The following is a 22,698-nucleotide window of genomic DNA, read 5'->3' as shown; positions in this document are numbered from 1 at the left end:
GGATTGATTGAATTGATCCAAGCCCATTCATTCTCAGCCTCCAAAGGACAGGAATACTGCAGGTCCAGCCCAGCTTGGAGGTTTGGAGATGGGAGTAAACCAGGGCTAGATGGATTCTTTCTCACTAAGATGGTGCCAGCCTCTAAAACTGGGGAAGTGGAGTCAGGCTGGGTGTCCCAGGGGCCATGGGCAGACAGAGCAGACCTTTCTCAGAGGTTGCTGCAGGTTGTTGCCTTGGTCTAGAGAGGAGTGGGGCGGGGGAACCCATTTCCCAGAGTGATAGAGGTGGCGACTGAATTGTTCCCTGGGACCCAGTCCAGGGTCTTTCGGGAGGGAATCATCTTGCCCTGTGTCGTCAAACCCATGCCCCCAGACTCTGCTGCTCCTGCACGCTGTCCCACTAACACGCTTCTCCTGGCCTTGCCCAGGCCCGGGCTGTGTCTCCCCGGTGTCTGTTGTACCAGAGCATCAGCACCTGCTGTTCCGATGGCCTTCCTGCCTCTCTCCAAGGCGCCTTTATCTATTCATTACATGGATAGGCAAGGAGCATCTGCTCTGTTTTCAGCACAGAGCAGATGTGCTGGGGCGGACAGGGTCTCTGCTTACAGACAGACAGGTAGCCCAGGTCCCCACTGTCTTCCCCGGGTGAGATGCCCGCCCCTCCTCTAACCTCTCCTCTGATCCCGCTTCACTTCCGGCCAAAGTCAGCTCGGCCTTGCCGGGAGGTGGGCGTGGTGTGAGAGCCCTGAGTTCCGGGCCAAAGAGTCGGGGGCCAGGGCTCCCGGCCTCTCCCTGACTGTATGGTCTCATCCTTCTCCCGCTTTATCCCCTCCGTGTCAGGACCCTCCCATTTGGCTTCACCCCTCATGCCCTTTTTGCCCCACCTTTCTTTTCCTTTATGGTCCTGACTCTGGCCCCTCCCTCCCTCTGGCCTCTTGCCTCCCCTCCCAGCCCCGCCCTCTTATCTGATACCCTCCCAACTCCACATGGAAGAAAAGTTATGACCAACCTAGATAGCATGTTGAAAAGCAGAGACATTACTTTGCCAACAAAGGTCCGTCTAGTCAAGGCTATGGTTTTTCCAGTGGTCATGTATGGATGTGAGAGTTGGACTGTGAAGAAAGCTGAGCGACGAAGAATTGATGCTTCTGAACTGTGGTGTTGGAGAAGACTCCTAAGAGTCCCTTGGACTGCAAGGAGATCCAACCAGTCCATTGTGAAGGAGATCAGCTCTGGGTGTTCTTTGGAGGGAATGATGCTAAAGCTGAAGCTCCAGTACTTTGGCCACCTCATGCAAAGAGTTGACTCATTGGAAAAGACTCTGATGCTGGGAGGGATTGGGGGCAGGAGGAGAAGGGGACGACAGAGGATGAGATGCCTGGATGGCATCACTGACTCGATGGACATGAATCTGAGTGAACTCCGGGAGTTGGTGATGGACAGGGAGGCCTGGCGTGCTGCGATTCATGGGGTCGCAAAGAGTCGGACACGACTGAGCGACTGAACTGAACTGAACTAACTCCACATGGCCCCGCCCCAACAAGTCCTTGGCCCCGCCCCTTTATGGCCCCTCCCTCTGGCCTTTTGCCTCCCCTCCCGGCCCCGCCCTCCTAGCCCCGCCCTCTCTCCTGACCCCCGCCCTCCTAGCTCCACCAACTTAGGCGACCCGCCCGCCCCGACCTCCCCTCTTTCTGGCCCTTCCTTCAATGGCCCCGCCCCACCCTCTGGCCCCACCCTTTCTGCCCCGCCTCCTCCCCGCAGCCCACTGGAGCCGGAGTGATTTATAAGGCAGTCCGGGCGGTGACCTATAAACCCTGTTATTCAGAGGGTGCCGGCTCTTGGATTAAATGCCTCTGAAAGGAGCCTCTGCCTCAGAAGTGTCATGTAGAATGTTTCCGCTGACGGAGAACATGACCTTTAAAACCCCAAGTAAAGGAATCAAAGCTGCCAGAAGGAGAAGAATGGGGCGGGCGGCGCCTGAACTGGGCTGCACCTACCAGCGGGTTTTATGACCACCCCTCCCAACCCGCTCAGGGCTATGGGGATGCGGTTCTCAGCGGGGTGGAGGGGCTGGGGACACTGGTGGCCCCTGCTGGGGACGAGAGGTAGTGACCTGTACCCTGATACCTATTCCTGCAGGTGGTCACCAATCCTGGGCGAAAAGCCAGTGAGCGGGACATGATCCTCACCACATCCAGGTCCCTGATGGCATTAGTGGGGAAAGATGGTCCTTTGGGGGACTGCGGAGGGCTCCGTGTGAAGGCTGGGGGTCCTGCTTCATCCTGTTGTCACCAAACTAAGCCCGAGACTGCCCTGGAAAGGGTGCCCTGTCCTGGGTGCCTGGTGGGGGCCCAGTGTTTTAGGAGCCTGGGTGGGGGTTTTGAGAGTTTTGAGAACTCTTGGTGTCCTGTATGCAGGGACCTGGGGACTGGCATAGAGCCTGGGAGGATTACTGTGCCTCAGTCCCACATAACCTGAGGCCAGGGGTCTTTGTTGTTTGGGTGGCAGTCGTGTAGGCTCCCCCCTCCCCGGCCCATGAAGGAGAGCAGTGTCTGCTCAGTGGTCCACGGGCGCTGGACACTAAGGGGCTACGTGTCCTCTCTATCCTGCACCCATAGGCACTGGTGACGGACTCACTGGTTCTTGTCTGCATTTCCGTAAGCATCCTTTGCAGATGCCATTTAGTCCCTGTGCAGAGCCTGGCAGGAGTCCACATTCTCTTCTCCACGGGGCAGCTTGGTGAGAGTAGGGAGTGTATCTTGCTCGTGGGCTGCCACCAGGAATTCTCTGGAAGGACCATGAGCTGTCTCTGCAAAGATGAGTCAGGCGTGAGCCTGTAGGCCTTTGTGGCTGAAAGCAGGGGACCATCTTCCATCATGTCATCTTCTGGAAGGGTTCAGAGAGGGGAGGCTGGGTCAGCCAGGAAAAGAGCCATTCTGTGTTGGGGAGTTCAAGGCCTTTCTCCAAGGATCTCAGAGCAGCCGGTGGAGGTCTAGTTATGTTCTCATTCAGAGGATGGGCCTTGTCTTGGAAAGGCACCTGTCCTCTTTTACCTGGGTGCATAGTGCCTGGGTGGATGGGAGCAGGGGAGAGAGGCAGGTTTCTCCACCAAGGCACAGAGAGGCAGGGTCCAGCTGGGAGTATGTGATGTGTGATGCTTTGGGAAAAGCAGCGTGATGTGTGTGTGTGTGTGTGTGTGTGTGTGTGTGAATGTGCATATGTGCACATGTGTGCACTTGCCTGTGTGTGCTTCTGTTTGTGTGTTGTGCGCATGTGCGAGTGTGTGCTGTGTGTGCATGTATGCGTGTGTGTGGCTGGGCCAGTCTCACTGGGGGAATGGAACACTGTATTGTTATAAATAAGACTGATTTTTCTATTCCCAGTCGACCAGGAAGGGCAGCTAGCAGACCAAAGGTAATGCATTTCAGCTGCCCGTGGGGGAAGGTAAATGTGGTTTATAAGCCCCTCTGGCTCAGGGGGGGCTGGGCAGTGGTGGCAGCTGAAACCAGCCGTGCTCCAGATGGAGGGAGGGAACAGGTCGGCGACTTCCAGCCCCTATTTCTCTAAAGGAGAAAAGAACGGCGTGCCGCCTGTTAGCTAATCAACAGTGAGGAGAAAGTCCTGACAACAAGTAAAGAAAACTTAGCTGGCAATAAAATAAGGGACTTTTTATGGTGGTTTTTATGGGAACATTTTCACTTTGGGAGTTATTAGAGTTAGTGCCGGTTGTGACAAAAGCCGCATTTGCATACCGCCCGTGATGGAGGCTGGATGGAGCCTGAATGCGGCATTAACTGCATATCAGAGACCCTTTCAGAAGCCAAACAGGATGACATTTATTGCAAGCTCGATGCCGCGTGTCTGGCATTAGTTACTGCTTGTTGTGTCCTGTGGAATGTAGATTTTCAGTCTGGGGATCTTTCTGGGACTGTCGCATCGGCTTCCGGTGTAGAGAGCAAGGAAGGGCTTTGGGAGTGGGGGCGGGGGGGGGAGGGGGCGGCGTTGGGGCGCGGGGCCGCCTCGGACAGAACAGGGGGCATTACGCTTTGCCTCGGTGCCTGTCGGAGGCTGACCTGAGGGATATCGCCACAGTAAGAATCAGGGCCCATGCAGGAGAAACAGGAATTTCTTCGAAGTTCTTTTTTTTTTTTTTAATTGATATCATTCATATACCCCCAAATAATCCATGCATTTAAAGTGTACAATGCAATGACTTTTAGTGTATTCCCAGAACTGTGTCAACATCACCACAATTATAGAAGATTTTTATCACCTCCAAAGACACCCCTTACCATAACCCCCAATCCCCTAATCCCTTAATCCCTTCCAGACCTCAAAGACCACTAATCCAGGTTCTGTCTCTGTGGATTTGCCTACTCCAGACACTACATATCTATGGAATTACACAGTCTTTGACCTTTTGTGTCTGGTTTCTTTCACTTAGCATCATGCTTTCAAGGTTCTCCTACCTGGTAGTTTATATCCGTGCTTTATTCCTTTATGTGGCTGAATAATATTCTACTGTATGGATAGGCCACATTTTATTTTCATTTCATCAGTTGATTTCCTTCATTTAAAATTTTTTATTGAAGTACAGTTGATTTAAAATGTTGTGTTCATTTTTTCTGTACAGCAAGACTCAGTTATGTGTACATGTGTGAATTCTTTTTCACATTCTTTTCCATTATGATTTGCCGCAGGATATTGAATATAGGTCTCTGTGCTATACAGTAGGACCTTATTGTTTGCCTCTGCTAATCCCACACTCCCAATCCTTCCCTCCCCTACCCCCTTCCCCTTGGCACCTGCAAGTTTGTTCTCTATATCTGTGAGTCTGTTTTTATTTCATAGATATGTTGATTTGTATCATATTTTAGGTTCCACATATAAGTGATATTGTATGATATTTGTCTTTCTCTCATTCTGACTTACTTCACTTGGTATGATAATCTCTAGGTCCATCTATGTTGCTAAAAATGGCATTATTTCATTCTTTTCTATGACTGAGTGGTTCCATTGTGTATATAAATATAAATATATATATATATGTGTGTGTGTATATATATATATATGCACACATACATGTCTTGTATTGTTTCCATGTCTTGGCTATTGTGAATAGTTTTGTTTTGCTATGAACATTGTGGTGCATGTATCTCTTTGGATCTTGTTTTTCACTGGATGTATGCCACATACAGGATTGCTGGGTCATATGGCAACTCTATTTTTAGTTTTCTAAGGCACATCCATAGTATTTTCTATAGTGGCTGCACCAATTTACATTTCCAGCAGTGTAAGAGGGTTTCCCTCGCTTTAAAAACCCATTTCCTTTTTTGTTTTAGAAGATGCTGGTGGAAAAATCATGGTTTAGCTCACTGGGACAAAGCTGAGTTTTGCCATTGGAGAGTGGAATTCTGGCTCGGGGAAGAAGCAGAGAATGGGGGGAGGGGCTGGGTGATGGGTCTTGCAATGACGTTTCCTCTTAAGATGATGGAGCTGATTCTTTGCCATCATACCTGGCCAAGGGGCTCACTCAGGGAGTGACCCCATAGTTGATGGGAGGGTTCCCAGGGGGCTTTACTGCTTGTCATTCAGAGAGCTTTCTGTATTGAAGGGGCCCCTCAGCTGCTGTGTTCAAGCATTCCCTGGGGGGTGTCAGCATGGAGAGGGTCCTTGGGTCGGGGGCCTCATGTTCCTGTCCTGGGCCCCTCCTCTCCACAAGCTGTAGCCATGCTGCGCATGTGGGGGGGCATCCTCCTTTTGAAGGTCTGGGCTAAGTCTGCTGAGGGGGTGCTGTATGTGTGCATTTCACGGAGGGTCTGTCTTCTGCTGACGTCAGTGGGTGCTCCGGAGGGGCCGCAGGGGGCTCTACGTGACGCAGATTTATGGGGTGTCTTAGGGCAGCATGTGAAGTCAGAATGTCCCATTTTTTCCTCTCCCAGGAAAATCAGTAGGATCCCTGGGTGACTCAGCTTTTAGTCTTAATTATGCTGCTATGTAAATATTTCTGAGGTCTCTTGGTTTTCTCAGTTAGCATTATATCACTGTTAATAACTAGAGGGCACATTATAAATATGCAAACTAATAATAATGCATTAACTCCAAGAACATCGATAAATGGCCAAACTGCAGCATTCGGCAGCTTGTTCCCTTTGCTGCCGAAACCACTCCCTGCCCTGAGCCACAGATCCCCAGAATTCCCTCGGCTCAACCTGCCCCAGATGGCACCCTCAGGAGCAGCTGTCTGCCCCCTTCCTGAGTCCCTGGAGCCCTTGTAATGAGGCTCTGGCTGACTTCCTCAGACCCCTGGTCTCTCCTGAGGGCAGAGGGCTGTGCCGTGGCCTGGCCTGCCCCCTGCTTCTGTCTATGCGGGGCAAGACCAGAAATCAAGGCTGACAGGATTGACCTTGATCCTTTTCATCCTTGGTGAAGTTGGAAAGGTCACAGCCAGCACGGTGGACACGACCTGAGTTCCTGTCCCAGCTCTGTACCCGTGAATGTCGCCTTGGGAAGTCTTGTCAGCTTATTTGTCTGAGATTTATGAACTTGACAGTTATTTACTCCATCCCTCCTGTGTGCCAGGTGCTGTGCTGGGCAGTGCATGGAGTCCTTGCCGTCTTGGAGCTGACAGTCTGCTGGGGGTGGCAGACTAGCAAGCAGGCAGAATAAAGCATGTGATCAAAGTGCACATCAGAAGCCTGAGGGGAGGGGGTGGTGGGCAGTTCCTGAAGCACTTGTTCAGGGCATATAATCCAGTGCTGGTGGGTCAGGAAAGAGTCCCCTAAGAAGTGCTGAGAATGAACTGGGGAAACCCTGGCAGAAGGAGGTAGATGGATGGAGGGTGGAAGTGGTGGGTGCGGTACAGGGAAGAACACGCTGGGCAGAGGGAATAGAATGTGCGTGGCTTGGAGGGGTGAATGCACGGTGCAGCATGGAGTGAAGGGAGGTGCGAGGTAGTGAGAGGGGCTGTAGAGATCTGCAGGGGTCTGTCTCCAAGGGTTGGGGGACATATAAGAAGTCGGGGAGCTACTGAGAGGGACCCTTGTCTTTCCTTAGAAAGCTCCTGGCTGCATCTTGTTGAGTGGGTCAAACAGGCAAGGCTGGTGGCTGAGATGCACTGGTGCTGGGGCAGTGGGGTTGGGGGGAGGGTCCTTACTTGGCATCTGTGAGCATTTGCAGCATGAGCTAAACCAGCTGCCTCATCCACCACCAAGTGTGCTCTCCCACCAGCCCGTGCCAGGCTAAATCAGGCCGCTTATGAACAGGATACAGGTTGTAGGCCTGAACTTGGAGTTTGGGCAGGAAGGAGGTGGTGTTCAAGGTCTGAGGAGGTACAGAAGGATGCTTGTGACCTGAGTGGAGCTGGGCTGGGGTGGGAGTGCCCTGCAAGCAGAGTTGTTGTGCTGTTTCTTACGCCGTGACCTGATGGGGCTCCATACCCTAAGACTGTACTGAGGCTCAGGGATGTGCTGGATGGAAGTGGTACCCAGGAGATGAGCTTTGGATGCAGACCATGGACAGATGGGCTTATTCGAGCTCTGTGAACATTTTCTGCCTCAGTGTCATCATCTGTAACATGGGGCCCTAACTTTTGGGTTTCTTGGAGGCTAAATACAGCAGGACAGTGTGCCGTCTTGGTCTTTCTGCATTTATCAGATGGAGGTCAAATGGGTGTTTACTGGCCTTAAAAGCTAGTGTAGACCCACACTTCAGGCTTCACCTGTCTTTCTCTGCATGAAATGTATACCAGTTAGATCTATTTCAAACTTTTATCTTGAAATCATTAGGAAATTACAGGGGATTGCCAAGATGTTATGGAGAGTCTTCACCCAGTCCCACCCCCCAGGGACCTCTCTCACCTAACTCTAGTACTGTGTCACAAGCGGGAACCAGGAGTCAACACAGCTTGCATACATATGTCTAGTCACTTCATGTCACATGTGTGGATTATGTAGTCTCCACCACAGTGAAGATCTGGAACCACAAAGTTTTCCCTTCATCCTTCATGGTCAACCTGCTTTTGCCTCCAAATGTTTCTTTTTTAAAATTAATCTTGTTGGAGTGTAGTTGCTTTACAATATTGTGTTAGTTTCTACTGTACAGCAAAATGAATTAGCTATATGTACTCAGTATGTCAGCAAAGTGGAAGGACTCAGCAATGGCCACAGGATTGGAAAAGTCAGTTTTCATTCCAATCCCAAAGAAGGGCAATGCCAAAGAATGTTAAAGCTACTGCACAACTGCACTTATTTAGCATGCTAGTAAGGTTATGCTCAAAATTCTTCAAGCTAGGGTTCAGCAGTACATGAACCGAGAACTTCCAGATGTATAAGTTAAGAAAAGGCAGAGGAACCAGAGGTCAAATTTCCAACCTTCACTGGATCATGGAGAAAGCAAGGGAATTCCAAAAAAAATCTACTTCTGCTTCATTGACTATGCTATGGCCTTGGACTATGTGGATCACAACAAACTGTGGAAAATTAAAGAGATGGAAATACCAAACCACTTTACCTGTCTCCTGAGTAACCTGTACACAGGTCAAGAAGCAACAGTTAGAACCAGACATGTAACAACTGACTGGTTCAAAATTGAGAAAGGAATATGTCAAGGCTGTATATTGTCACCCTGCTTATTTAACTTCTATGCAAAATACATCATATGAAATTCCAGACTGGATTAATCACAAGCTGGAATCAAAATTGCTGGAAGAAATACCAAAAACCTCAGATATGCAGATGATACCACTCTAATGGCAGAAAGCAAAAGGAACTAAAGAGCCTCTTGATGAAGGTGAAAGATGAGAGTGAAAATGCTGGCTTAAAACTCAACATTCAGAAAACTAAGATCATGGCATCCCATCCCATCACTTCATGGCAAGTAAATGGGAAAAAAGTGGAAGCACTGGCAGATTTTATTTTCTTGGGCTCCAAAATCACTGCAGATGGTGACTGCAGCCACGAAATTTTAAAAAATGCTTGCTTCTTGGAAGGAAAGCTATAACAAACTTAAATAGCATATTAAAAAGCAAAGACCTCACTTTGCTGACAAAAAATGGGTATAGTCAAAGCTATGGTTTTTCCAGTAGTCATGTATGGATGTGAGAGTTAGACCATAAAGAAGACTGACCACTGAAGGATTGGTGCTTTTGAGCTGTGGTGCTGGAGAAGACTCTTGAGAGTCCCTTAGACCGCAAGGAGAAGGACTGATGCTGAAGTTGAAGTTGTAATACTTTGGCCATCTGATGCGAAGAGCCGATTCACTGGAGAAGAAGAGCATCTTTCCCTGATGCTGGGAAAGATAGAGAGAAGGAGGAGAAGGGGACGACAGAAGATGAGATGGTTGGATGGCATCACCGACTTGATAGACATGAGCTTGAGCAAGTGCCAGGAGTTGATGATGGACAGCGAAGCCTGGCGTGCTGCAGTCCATGGGGTTGCAAAGAGTCGGAAATGACTGAGTGACTGAACTGAACTGATGGGACACTTTGAAGTATCTGAAGGTATTTTCAGTTGTCACAATTTGGAAAGGAAGAGAGTACTATTGGCATCTGGGGTAGAGGCCAAAGATGCTGCTAATCAGCCTACAGAGGTCAGCCTCCCCACCTTCCTGCTGTTTCTAACCCTAATCAACCACTAGTTGTTCTCTATCTCCATAAGATCATTTTAAATTATGGTTTTATTTTAATTATAATAATATATAGTGATAATCTTCCATAAATTTATGCATGTGAAAATAAATCTGTTACTTTGCCACACACAGCCACCGTTGTCATTTTTTTTAAGTTTATATCATCTACTATTAGATTTTCTCTTTTTAACTGAAGTAGAGTTGATTTACAATGTTGTATTAGTTTCAGATGTACAGAAAAGTGATTCAGATATATATGGGCTTCCCTGGTGGCTCAGAAAGTAAATGATCTGCCTGCAACACAGAAGACCCAGGCTCGATCCCTGGGTTGGGAAGATCCTCTGGAGAAGGGAATGGCTACCCACTCCAGTATTCTTGCCTGGAGAATTACACGGACAGAGGAGCCTGATGGGCTACAGTCCATGTGGTTGCAAGAGTCAGACATGACTGAGCACCTAACACTTTTCATGATGTTGTTGTTCAGTCGCTCAGTCATGTCTGACCCTTTGCAACCCCTATGGACTACAGCACGCCAGGTTTCCCTGTCCACCATCTCCTGGAGCTTGCTCAAACTCATGTCTATTGAGTCGGTGATGCCATCCAAGCGTCTCATCCTCTGTTGTTCCCTTCTTCTCCTGCCTTCAGTCTTTCCTAGCATCAGGGTCTTTTCCAGTGAGTCAGTTCTTTGCATCAGGTGGCCAAAGTGTTGAAGCTTCAGCTTCAGCATCAGTCCTTCCAGTAAATATTCAGGGTTGATTTCCTTTAGGATTGACTGCTTTGATCTCCTTTCAGTCTAAGGGAATCTCAAGAGTCTTCTCCAGCACCACAGTTCAAAAGCATCAGTTCTTTGGTGCTCAGCCTTCTTTATGGTCCAACTCTCATAGCAGTGGAAAAACCATAGCTTTGACTAGACAGACCTTTGTCAGAAAAACAGTGTCTCTGTTTTTTAATATGCTGTCTAGGTTTGTCATAGTTTTTCTTCCAAGGAGCAAGTGGCTTTGAATTTCATGGCTGCAGTCACCATCTGAGTGATCTTGGAGCCCAAGAAAATAAAGTCTGTCACCTTGTATTGTTTTCCCATCTATTTTTCATGAAGTGATGGGACCAGATGCCATGATTTTAGTTTTTCAAATATGGAGTTTTAAGCCACCTTTCACTCTTCTCTTTCATTTTCATCAAGAGGCTCTTTAGTTCCTCTTCACTTTCTGCCATAAGGGTGGTGTCATCTGCATATCTGAGGTTACTGATATTTCTCCCAGCAATCTTGATTCCAGCTTGTGCTTCATCCAGCTCAGCGTTTCTCATGATGTACTCTGCATAAAAGTTAAATAAGCAGAGTGACAATATACAGCCTTGATGTACTCCTTTCTCAATTTGGAACCAGTTTGTTGTTCCATGTCTGGTTTTAACTGTTGCTTCTTGAGCTTCATACAGGTTTCTCAGGAGGCAGGTAAGGTGGTCTGGTATTTCCATCTCTTGAAGAATTTCCCACAGTTTGTTGTGATTCACACAGTCAAAGGCTTTAGCGTAGTCAATGAAGCAGAAGTAGATTTTTTTTTTTGGACCTCTCTTACTTTTTTTGATGATCCAACAGATGTTGACAATTTCATCTCTGGTTCCTTTGCCTTTTCTAAATCCAGCTATACATATGGAAGTTCTTGTTTCACATACTGTTGAACCCTAGCTTGGAAGATTTTGAGCATTACTTTGCTAGCATGTGAGATGAGTGCAGTTGTGTGGTAGTTTGAACATCCTTTGGCATTGCCTTTCTTTGGGATTAGAATGAAAACTGACGTTTTCCAGTCCTGTGGTCACTGCTGAGTTTTCCATTTTCTGGCATATTGAGTGCAGCACTTTCACAGCATCATCTTTTAGGATTTGAAATAGCTCAGCTGGAATTCGATCACCTCCACTAGCTTTGTTTGTTGTGATGCTTCCTAAGGCCCCCTTGACTTCACACTCCAAAATGTCTGGCTCTAGGTGAGGATCACACCATCGTGGTTATCCAGGTCATTAAGATCTTTTTTGTATAGTTCTTCTGTGTATTCTTTCCACCTCTTCTTAATGTCTTCTTTTCTGTTCATTTCAGTTCAGTTGCTCAGTCATGTATGATTCTTTGCAACCCCATGGACTGCAGCACACCAGGCTTCCCTGTCCATCATCAACTCCCGGAGCTTACTCAAACTCATGTCAATCGAGTCGGTGATGCCATCCAACCATCTTATCCTCTGTCCTCTCCTTCTCCTCTCCTTCTCCTCTTTCTGCTTCTGTTAGGTCCAGACTTTTTCTGTCCTTTACTGTGCCCATCTTTGCATGAAATGTTCCTTTGGTATCTCTAATTTTCTTGAAGAGCTCTCCAATCTTTCCCATTCTATTTTTCCCCTCTATTGCTTTGCATTGATCACTGAGGAAGGCTTTCTTTTCTCTCCTTGCTATTCTCTGGAACTTTGTATTCAAATGGGCATATCTTTCCTTTTCTCCTTTGCCTTTCACTTCTCTTCTTTTCTCAGCTATTTGTAAGGACACCTCAGACAACATTTGGTGTTTTTGCATTTCTTTCTCTTGGGAATGGTTTTGATCACTGCCTCCTGTACAAAGTTACAAACCTCTGCCCATAGTTCTTCAGGCACTCTGTCTATCAGATCTAATCCTTTGAATCTATTCATCACTTCCACTGTATAGTCATAAGGGATTTAATTTAGTTCATACCTGAACGGCCTATTGGTTTTCCCTACTTTCTTCAATTTAAGTCTGAATTTTTCAATAAGGGGTTCATGATCTGAGCCACAGTCAGCTTCTGGTCTTCTTTTTGCTGACTGTATAGAGCTCCTCCATCTTCAGCTGCAAAGAATATAATCAATCTGATTTTGGTATTGACCATCTGGTGATGTCCATGTGTAGAAAATTCTCTTGTGTTGTTGGAAGAAGGTGTTTGCTATGACCATTGTGTTCTCTTGGCAAAACTCTAATTAGCCTTTGCCCTGCTTCATTTTGTACTCTTAGGTCAAACTTGCCTGTTACTCCAGGTACCTCTTGACTTCCTACTTTTGCATTCCAATCCTCTGTAATGAAAAGGACATCTTTTTTTGTTTTAGTTCTAGAAGGTCTTGTAAATCTTCATGGAATCGTTCAACTTCAGTTTCTTTGGCATTAGTGGTTGGGGCATAGACTTGGATTACTGTGATATTGAATGGTTTGCCTTGGAAATGAACTGAGATCGTGCTTTCATTTTTGATATTGCATCCAAGTACTGCATTTCGGACTCTTTTGTTGACTATGAGGGCTATTCCATTTCTTCTAAGGGATTCTTGCCCGCAGTAGTAGATATAATGGTCATCTGAATTAAATTCTCCCATTCTGGTCCGTTTTAGTTCACTTTTCATATATATATATATATATATATATATATATATATATATATTTCAGATTCTTTTCCATTACAAGTTATAGCAAGATGTTGAATATAGTTTCTGTACTATATAGTAGGTCCTTATAGTCTATCTATTTTATTTTGGTTATTTATTTATTTATTTGTTCTTACTGCGTAGCTTGTGGGGTCTTAGTTCCCTGACCAGGGATGAACCCGCACTATCAGCAGTGACAGCATGGAATCCTAACCACCAGAGCACCAGGGAATGCCCTTGTCTATCAATTTTATATATAGTACTGTATATTTGCAAATCCCCAAGTCCTAGTTTATCTGTCCCCCCACCTTTCTCTCTTGGTAACCATAAGATTGTTTTCTACATGAGTTTGTTACTGTTTTGTAAGTTCATTTCTATCATTTTCTAAGATTCCACATATAAATAATAGCGTATGATATTTTTCTTTCTCTAACTTTCTTCACTTAGTATATCATTTCTAAGGCCCTCCATATTGCTGCAGATGGCATTATTTCATTCTTTTCTTTGGCTGTAATATTTGTAAGATTGCTACCCATATATATACACACACACCCATATATATGTCCCACATATATATATTGTTGTTGTTGTCCAGTTGTTAAGTCGTGTTTGACTCTTTGTGATCCCATGAGCTGCAGCACACCAGGCTTCCCTGTCCTTCAGTATCTCTCAGAGTTTGCTCAAACTCATGTTCATTGAGTCAGTGATGCCATCCAACCATCTCATCCTCTGTCACCCGCTTCTCCTGCCTTTACTCTTTCCCAGCATCAGCGTCTTTTTCAGTGAGTCGGCCCTTCACATCAGGCGGTCTATGTGTGCATGCATGCTAAGTCACTTAGGTCGTGTCTGGCTCTTTGTGACCCTATATACTGTAGCCTGCCAGGCTCCTCTGTCCGTGGAATTCTTCAGGCAAGAATACTGGAATGGGTTGCCATGCCCTCTTCCAGAGGATCTTCCTGACCCAAAAACTGAACCCACGTCTCTTACATCTCCTGCTTTGGCAGCTGTGTTCTTCACTACTAGCGCCACCTGGGAAGCCCCAGGTGTCTATACAGTCAGCAAAAACAAGACCTGGAGCTGACTGTGACTCAGATCACGAGCTCCTTATTGCCAAATTCAGGCTTAAGTTGAAGAAAGTAGGGAAAACCACTAAGCCATACAGGTATGACCTAAATCAAATCCCTTTTGATTATACAGTGGCATTGATGAATAGATTCAAGGGATTAAATCTGGTAGACAGAGTGCCTGAAGAATTATGGACATATGTTCATAACATTTTACGGAGGTGGTGACCAAAATCATCCTCAAGAAAAAGAAATGCAAGAAGGCAAAGTTGTTGAGGCTTTGCAAATAGCTGAGAAAAGAAGAGAAACGGAAGGCAAAGGAGAAACGGAAGGATATACCCAACTGAATGCAGAGTTTCAGAGAATAGCAAGGAGAGATAAGAAAGCTTTCTCACATGAACCATGCAGAGAAATAGAGGAAATATATATATACATACACCATATACATGGGCTATATCCCACATATTTGTATGTATATACACAGGGATCACACCCACACCTTCTTGTGTCTCCTGCATTGCAGGCAGATTCTTTACCACTGCACCACCTGGGAAGCCCATATATATATATCACATATATATGATACATCTTCTTTATCATTCATCTCTCTATGGACAGTTAGTGTTTTTACATCTCGACTATTGTGAATAGTACTGCTACTGGTGTACATGTATCTTTTTGAATTATAGTTTTCTCCAGATATATGCCTGGTATTGCTAGATCATATGGTAACTGTATTTTTAGTTTTTTGAGGAACCTCCATACTGTTCTCCGTAATGGTTGCACCAATTAACATACCCACCAATAGTGTAGGAGGGTTCCCTTTCCTTCACACCCTCTCCAGCATTTAGTATATATAGATTTTTGGTGATGGCCATTCTGACTGGTGTCATTTTGATTGTAGTTTTGATTTGCATTTCTCTAATAATTAGTGATGTGGAGCATCTTTTCATGTGCCCACCCACAGCTGTCGTTCCGATGTACATCTTCTAGCCTCCTTTTGTGTGTGTGCATATATTGAATGTATTTGCAATCCTACTCTGTATAGAATTTCATATCCTGCTTTTTTCTGCCTGACATCCCATATGCATTCTCCATACATGCTGGGGGAGCAGAGCAGTGAGACGCAAATAGCATCGTGGGATGTAGCATCGGGTGGCAGGGTTGGGGATACTGCAGGGGAATGGAGGCTGGGGCAGAGACCAGGCACTGGAGGGGAGGTGGTGGGTTCCATCCTTCTGGGGCTCTGAGGCCTTCTGCTTTTCAGAGTGGCCTGCCTCTTCGATCACCCCACTGCTCATTCACCATCATCCTCGGACTGTCAAGGAGCAGAGAGCCGAGGCAGAGCAAACCTTGAAAGTAATGAATAGAAGGAGAACAAAAAGTTTCTGAAGAAGGAAAGCATATAATGGGTCCTTGCTGTCTCCTCATCCTCCTCATTTGTTTGAATAATTACACGTAGGTGTCTGGGAGTGGGCGTGTTTATAGCAACGCCTCTTTTGCTGGAGTGCCGAAATTTCTGCTTTGTGGCACTACGCTCATGAGAAGGTAGGTAATCAAATAGCAGAATGTGCAGTTGTATTGTGTCATTCTGCTACAACTTCAGTTAGGATTACAAATAATAGAAAACAGAATTTGAAGTTGTAATTTCCTGAGGAGTTGGTAAGCACACCAGCATGGGGTTGGGTGGGGGGCAGTGTTCTTTCCTCTCCAACCTTACTACAAATTTTCGGTTGTCTCATGAGCTGAACAGTGGGAAAATCACCTCCTGGGTAGATTTCTAACTGAAGAATAGATCCACAGGCAGGCCTTTGATCAAAAGGCATTTAATAACTTTTAAATCTTTGTTGCATTAGAGTCGATTTGGTGCAGGATAACGGTGTCTGTGGCCAGAATGAAAACACCCATGACTGTTCTCCATCATTATCACGTAAATGATGGGAATGGAGTTCCTGGTCCCTGAAAGTGGAGGACAGGGCTGTGTTGGAGAAGCAGCCGGGCTTGTCTGTGTGGGGCTCCTAGGTGCTTTGACGACATTGTTGCTCCACCCGGGTGTGACTTGGCACACCCTCTACCCTGCCCCTCAGCCTCCCAGTGGAGCTGCTGGCTGCTTTTTTGAGAGGAGATCTGTGTGTCTCTGACAGGCTGTGGGCAGGAGGCGGATGGTCTTGCCACCATGCCTAAGGGCAGGCACAGTGCCAGCCCAGCTTAGTACTTGGCGTTGGAGGGAACGAAAAGAGCAGGAGGTGATGCTGTGGGTTCTGGAAGGAGCGTGTGCCTCCTCCCTACCTCCCAGTGAGGAGCATCCTCAAAGAGAAGGTTTGACAAGGCAGCATCTCATGGGGAGCAAAGAACTGTTCCCTTGCTCTGGAGGGAAGGGAACCTGGTTTCTAGAGTGTCCAGGGAGTGTAAGCTTCTGTTAATTGCAGGGAAGCATAGGAAGCAACTTAAAGTCCTGTGTGTACTCTTAGTGACATACCTGGTCATTCATCTTTAATAAAGACAAAAAAGCCTCATTTAAGATATTTACTCGTACCTTTAAGTAAACTTAATATTGATCTGACACTTGACACGTGTCTGAATTTTTACTTTTTCTGCATTTGGAGCGAGGATCCGTGTTTAGGAAGCACTTTCCTGTGCCAGTGTCTGTAGTGAAACTTTATTCATTCTGGTTGATTCCGCTGAGTGCCTGCTGCGTGCCAGGCTGCTTTTCTCAGGCATTAGGGTGGCTAATGAGGCAAGCGTGGTCTCTGCCCTCATCAAGCTTGTATTCTGAGAAAAATGCTGCCTTTCCAGCTACCCAAGGGACTGGCAATTGGCTAGGGAAATCTTGGTTAAGGGAACTTAGCTTTTTGGGCTAGGGTAACAAAATACCATAGAACAGGTGTCTCATCAACAACAGACATTTATTTCTCATAATTCTGAAGGCTGGAGAGTCTTGCTCTCAGGTTCTTTTTATAAGGACACTACCACCTGATGTGAAGAGCCAACTCATTGGAAAAGACCCTGATGCTAGCAAAGATTGAAGGCAGAAGGAGAAGGGTGTGGCAGAGGATGAGACTGTTGGATGGCATCATTGACTCAATGGACATGAATTTGAGCAAACTCCAGGAGATAGTAAAGGACAAGGAAGCCTGATGTGCTGCAGTCCCTGGGGTTGCAAAGAGTTGGATATGACTTAACGTCTGAACAACCACCACCACAACAGATCCCATTCACCCTCATGACCTCGGGACCTCGAGGCCCCATCGCCTAACACGTCACCTTAGGGGTTATGATTTCACTGTGTGAGTTTATAGCTGGGGCTGAGAGTAGAGGGAAGCCCAGTCAGGTGCACTTTATTTCCTGTGTCCAGACACAGCCTGAACTGTGACTGTGGCCACGGTTTGTGGGCATTGGCTGTTCCTGGGGCTGTTTTCGGGAATAAAGGCTCCTCTCTTCTGACTTCTGCTGTGGCTGGCGGGGAGCCTGGCCTGGAGAGGCTGCCACACCCAGGACGTCTGGCCCTGGAAGGAACTTTCAAACCAAATCTGAGTCCAGATGGACTTCCCCTGTCAAGACCAGCTTGCCTGGGAGGCCTGTGATGAAATATGATTCACGAATCCAGCTTGAAGGTGTGGCTGATATATATATATATATATATATATATATATATATATTTTTTTTTTTTTTTAAATGATTTTATTTATTTCTTTTTGGCTGTGCTGGGTCTACCTTGCTGTGAGGGCTTTTCTCTAGTTGCGGCGAGTGGGGGCTCCTCTCTAGTTGTGATGAGTGGGCCCCTCATTGCAGTGGCTTCTTTTGTTGTGGAGCTCGGGCTCTAGGCATGTGGGCTTCAGTACTTTCAGCACATGGGCTCAGTAGTTGCAGCTCCCGGGCTTAGTTGCTCCATGACATGTGGGATCCTCCTGGACCAGGGACCAAAACTGTGTCTCCTGCATTGGCAGGCAGATTCTTTACCACTGAGCCACCAGGGACGCCCTGTGACTGATTTTTTTGTGGGCTCACCATTAGTTGAAATTTGAGCTGGAATGGCATTCTGGAGCTTATTGGCCCCCCTTTTATGGCTCACAGGGGAGCTTGGTCCCCTGCAGCGTGCTCTGGACTGTTCTGATGGGGAGCTAGTTTGTAATATTTACTGTTTTTGGTGCCAGAAGCTGCACTCTCAGGTGAGGATCCAGGAGAGGGAGGAGCAGGAGGGGAACAGAGGAGCTGAGAACTCAATTTTTCATAGAGTAACACAATAATACAGTTGTGTATTCCCATAATATCCCTTCAGTTTCTTGGGGTCTGGAGTTGCATGTATTTTTAAAAACACTTGGACCAATAACTCCGCTTTATGCAGACTGACTGGAGGGTCTCTGGCTTGGAGATTTAATGTAAGATAAACTCTAAACAGGGTGGCCCACAGCAAGATGGCTTGCAGTCTTAGGCAAGCAGGTTTTCTTAAATAAGCTGGGAGGATGATGGAAGCGCTGCTCTGTTGGGCTCTGCCCCAGTGCAATGGCTCTCTGTGAACTGAGCAGTTGGGTGCTGGCTGGGAGCTGGCAGGGGAAGCTGCCCACCAGCCTCCTGTCGGCCCCATGGTCCATGCCAGCGGTGTCCTGCTGGAGCCCCAGAGGGCAGGGAGGCTCCTGAGAAGGAGGCCTTGGGGCAGCTGGGCGCCTTTCACCTGGCGGTGTCCTGCAGGGTCATCCTGGCATCAGGACTGTGGTCCCTTGGCCTTTGGAATGGGGCGCTGCAGGCTCACATTTGGCGCTAGGGCGCTGTGTTCGGCGGACTGTTTTGAAGCAGGACTCGGGGCAAGCTTTGAGCCACATTGAATTGGGATATTTGTCTTGGTCCATCTCCCATGAGTGTAGATCCCTACCTTTTCTGTCTAGAACCCATTTTCTAAGACTTTTTATTTTATATCTAAATAGAGCTGATTAACAATGTTGTGACAGTTTCAGGTGGACAGCCAAGGAACTCAGCCGTACACGGAGATGTATCCATTCTCCCCCAGACTGTACTCCCGTCCAGGCTGCCACATAACATTGAGCAGAGTTCCCTGTGCAATACAGTAGATCCTTGTTGGTTATCCATTTTAAATATAGCAGTGTGTACATGTTCATCCCAAACTCCCTAACTATCCCTTCCCCCCATCCTTGCTCCTTGGCAACCATAATAAAACCTATTCGTTTTTGGAAAAGATTCTCCCACTGAGATTCACAGCCACCTGCCTAAGCTCTGGCAACAGCAATGATGTGTTCCTGGGACCCCTGCCAGCAGGACCCCCAGCTACAGGCTGTCCTCAGGATTGTCCTAATCTTCCAAGATTTCAGTAGTATTAACCAATAAATCATAGTCAAGTGACTCACCTCTTATTCCAGTATTTGGAATCATAGGGCTCTGTTTCTTTGCTTTTTAATACGGTCCCCACTCTCTTCTATTCCCGCCTTTCCCCCTGAACATTCTGTTGCCTCTTTGTCTGCCTGTCCCAGGATTTTGAAACATTCTTCAATCCTTTTCATCTTGTTTCTTTCCTTTCTTCACTGGGATCCCCACAACCAGCCAGAACATTTGAGAGGCCACTTTTCTCTCTGCTCCAGTTCTCTGAATGGTTCTTTGGTCATCGTTTAAAAAAAAAAATTAAAACCCCCATTGTTTCCCAGTCTAGTGTGCTTAACTGGTGAGGCTGTTATGAATTAATCATCTTTGAGGATCCCCCTAAATGTCAGGTTGGAGCTGTTCCAAGCTGCTAAGAGCAGGGCAAGATTACATTTTCTTTGTTGTTTAAATCCAGCTCCAGGATCCACCTGCCACAAGCAGAGGTGGGCCCTGCATCCAGGGTTTTCTCAGGACTCCCCCCAGAGCTGTAGGAGAGTCCAGAAGAGCCCCTCCATGTGAGGCTACTGTGGCTTGCCCAGCTCCGCCCAGGCCAGCAGAGGACTGTGGGGTTGAGCGGTCCCACTCCTTGCCAAGCAGGGTCACCGTGAGCCTGGCTTACACACTTGATCCTCACAGGCCCCCACCCCACTTCTGAGGTCCTGCTACCTCGGCATTGCCGTGTCCGGTCAAATTCAGGTCCCCATACCCTGAGACCCTCCACTTGCACCCTCTCCAGACTGTGAACAAGCTGATGCCCAGGTCCAGGCCCTCCCCAGGAGGGAGCCTCAGCCCTCTCCCATCTCAGGAGTCAGCTCAGAGATCTTGGAATTACAGACACCTCTGTCCAGGGATATTCCTTCAGGGCAGACAAACAACTTCTTCCAGCCCTGAAACTTTTCCCATAGGGGTAAAGAATCAGAAAAAAGAATCATCCACTCATCAAGAATTTGTCAGAATGACTAAAAGGCTTACCATCCTCCTGGGAGGAGGGAAAATCATCTTCCTTTCATTTCTGATGAGTCTACAAGATACAGGTAACTTTTCAACAGATTATCTCACCAAATTAAATTCCCAGTAGATCACCCTGCTACACACAGCTTTTCTTGTGAAGGAAATGCCATCGCTGTATTCTAGGGGGACACTTGAGCAGAGATGAAGCGGGTGTACAGAGTTGCAGAGTCGATGGAGCAGGAAGCCAGTCTTGGGTCTTCTGAAGCCAATTCCAGTGCTTTCTCCACTCACCACAAGCAGTGGAACTTGGGTGGGGGTGGGAGGAGGACCTGCAGAAAATTGTTCTTGTCTCAGGATCTTCTCAAGAGGAACAAGAGAAACCTGGAAAATTCACTTAGAATGTTAAAGACCAAGGGAACGACATGCTTAGCACCACCGCACTTTAACTCTCCTTGGACTTGCCTTTCTGTTTCTTGATATTGTTTGTCATTAGACTGCAGGTGCTCTTGTAGTCTCAGTATGTCCACAGTCATCATTTGTTGGAAGCATGCCTGAGTGAATGAGCGAATGAATGAAGGCCATAGGAATTTGAGGGGTGGGCCTTGAAGGATGGTTGTTCTTTGGATGGACTGAATGGAATGACCAATCACAGTTCAGGCAGGTAGGGGAGGATGGTGGGGAAAAAAGGGAGATAGAGCCTGATTGGAGCATAAAACAGCTTTACTGAGATAGAATTCACCCCTTTAAGATGCATAATTCAATGGTTTTTAGTATATTCACAGAGTTGTTCACCCATCACTACAATCAATTTTAGAATGTTTTCATCACCCCAAGAAGAAACCCCCACAGTCGTAAACACCATCTCCCAAGCCCACCATTTCCCCAAAGCCCCTGGCAATCACCAATCTACTTTCTGTCTTTTTCTATTCTGAGCACTTCACGTCTATGGAATCCTACAATATGTGATGGTTTGTGCCTGTCTTCTTTCACTCAGTGTACGGTTTTCAGGGTTCTCCTGTGCTGTGGGGTCTGCCAGGGCTCGCTTCTTTTCTGCTGACAGTGTGGATGTGGACTGGGCATCTGGAATGTACCCAAGTTAGGCACAGGGACCCCTACCTTGAAGCTCATGGGGCAGGAGCCTGACTGAATCATATGGGTATTATGGGAATCTCAGTGGGCTTCTCAGGTGATCCAGTGGTAAAGAACACTTCTGTCAAGGCTGTACACAAAAGAGATGTGGGTTCGATCCCTGGATCAGGAAGATCTCCTGGAGCTGGAAATGGCAACCCATTCCAGTATTCGTGCCTGGAAAATTCAATGGACAGAGAGGCCTGGCGGGCTACAGTTTGTGGGGTCGAATAAGAGTCAGACACAACTGAGTGCACATGTACACACACGCACAGAGTAGACAGCAGCATCAGATGAAATGGGGGTGTCTGGAGACAGATCAACATGGAAGCTTACCTGGGTTTCTTGGTAGGAAGTGAGGAAAGTCAGAACCAGGAAAAAGAAAGAGAAGCATGAACAGGCAAGATACTGAGGATGACACATCAGTAGGACCTTCTACAATGTTTTTAGGGGACCTGGGATATACAGCGGCATTTTGACCTGAGACACGGGGACCTGGAACACGAAGAGACAAGTTTTCATTTGTGCCTTGGCTGTTGGAGTGATTGATGGCAGGTACAGAGTTCAGTTGGCTAGAGGGTTCTGGAGGGAGGACCTGGGAGACAAGGGCTCTTTCCTTGAGGAAATTGCCTTTGAGAGAGAGAGAGGATCTGCCTGAAAGTCAGACCCTTGGAACAGCTGGCAGTCTGTGATGGGTGCTGAGTTGCCCATGGGGAGGTGAGCACAGACCAGGATAGTCCAGGGGGCTTCCTGTAAGGCAGGAGCCAAACTTCCTCTGAAGGATGGATGAGCCATGAATAGGCAGAGAGGAGGGGAAGGAATATTCTGGATCCTAGCCAGGCAAATAGCAGGTACAGGGGCACTGGATGGGAGAGAGGGAATGTGGGTCCAGCCCTAGGCTGGAACCTGCACCATGCAGAGCTCAGAAAACCAACAGGGCAGGTGGGGTGGTGTCAACACAACAGAGAAACACCAACAGAGGAGATTTTATTATTATTACTATTCTGCAAATGCGGAAACTGAGATTTAGAGGAATTAAGTGTTTATCCTAAGTCATACATCTAAAAATTGCTGAACCTGCGTTCTTAAAAAGCTTTCATTTGGATGTAAAGGAAAGGCAGTGATAATGGCAGGATGTTTTAGACTGGACAGAC

Source organism: Bubalus kerabau, chromosome 5 (assembly GCF_029407905.1).
Source record: "Bubalus kerabau isolate K-KA32 ecotype Philippines breed swamp buffalo chromosome 5, PCC_UOA_SB_1v2, whole genome shotgun sequence".
Taxonomy (NCBI): domain Eukaryota; kingdom Metazoa; phylum Chordata; class Mammalia; order Artiodactyla; family Bovidae; genus Bubalus; species Bubalus kerabau.
The sequence above is the reverse complement of the archived record's forward strand: the minus strand, read 5'-3'. Positions refer to the sequence as shown.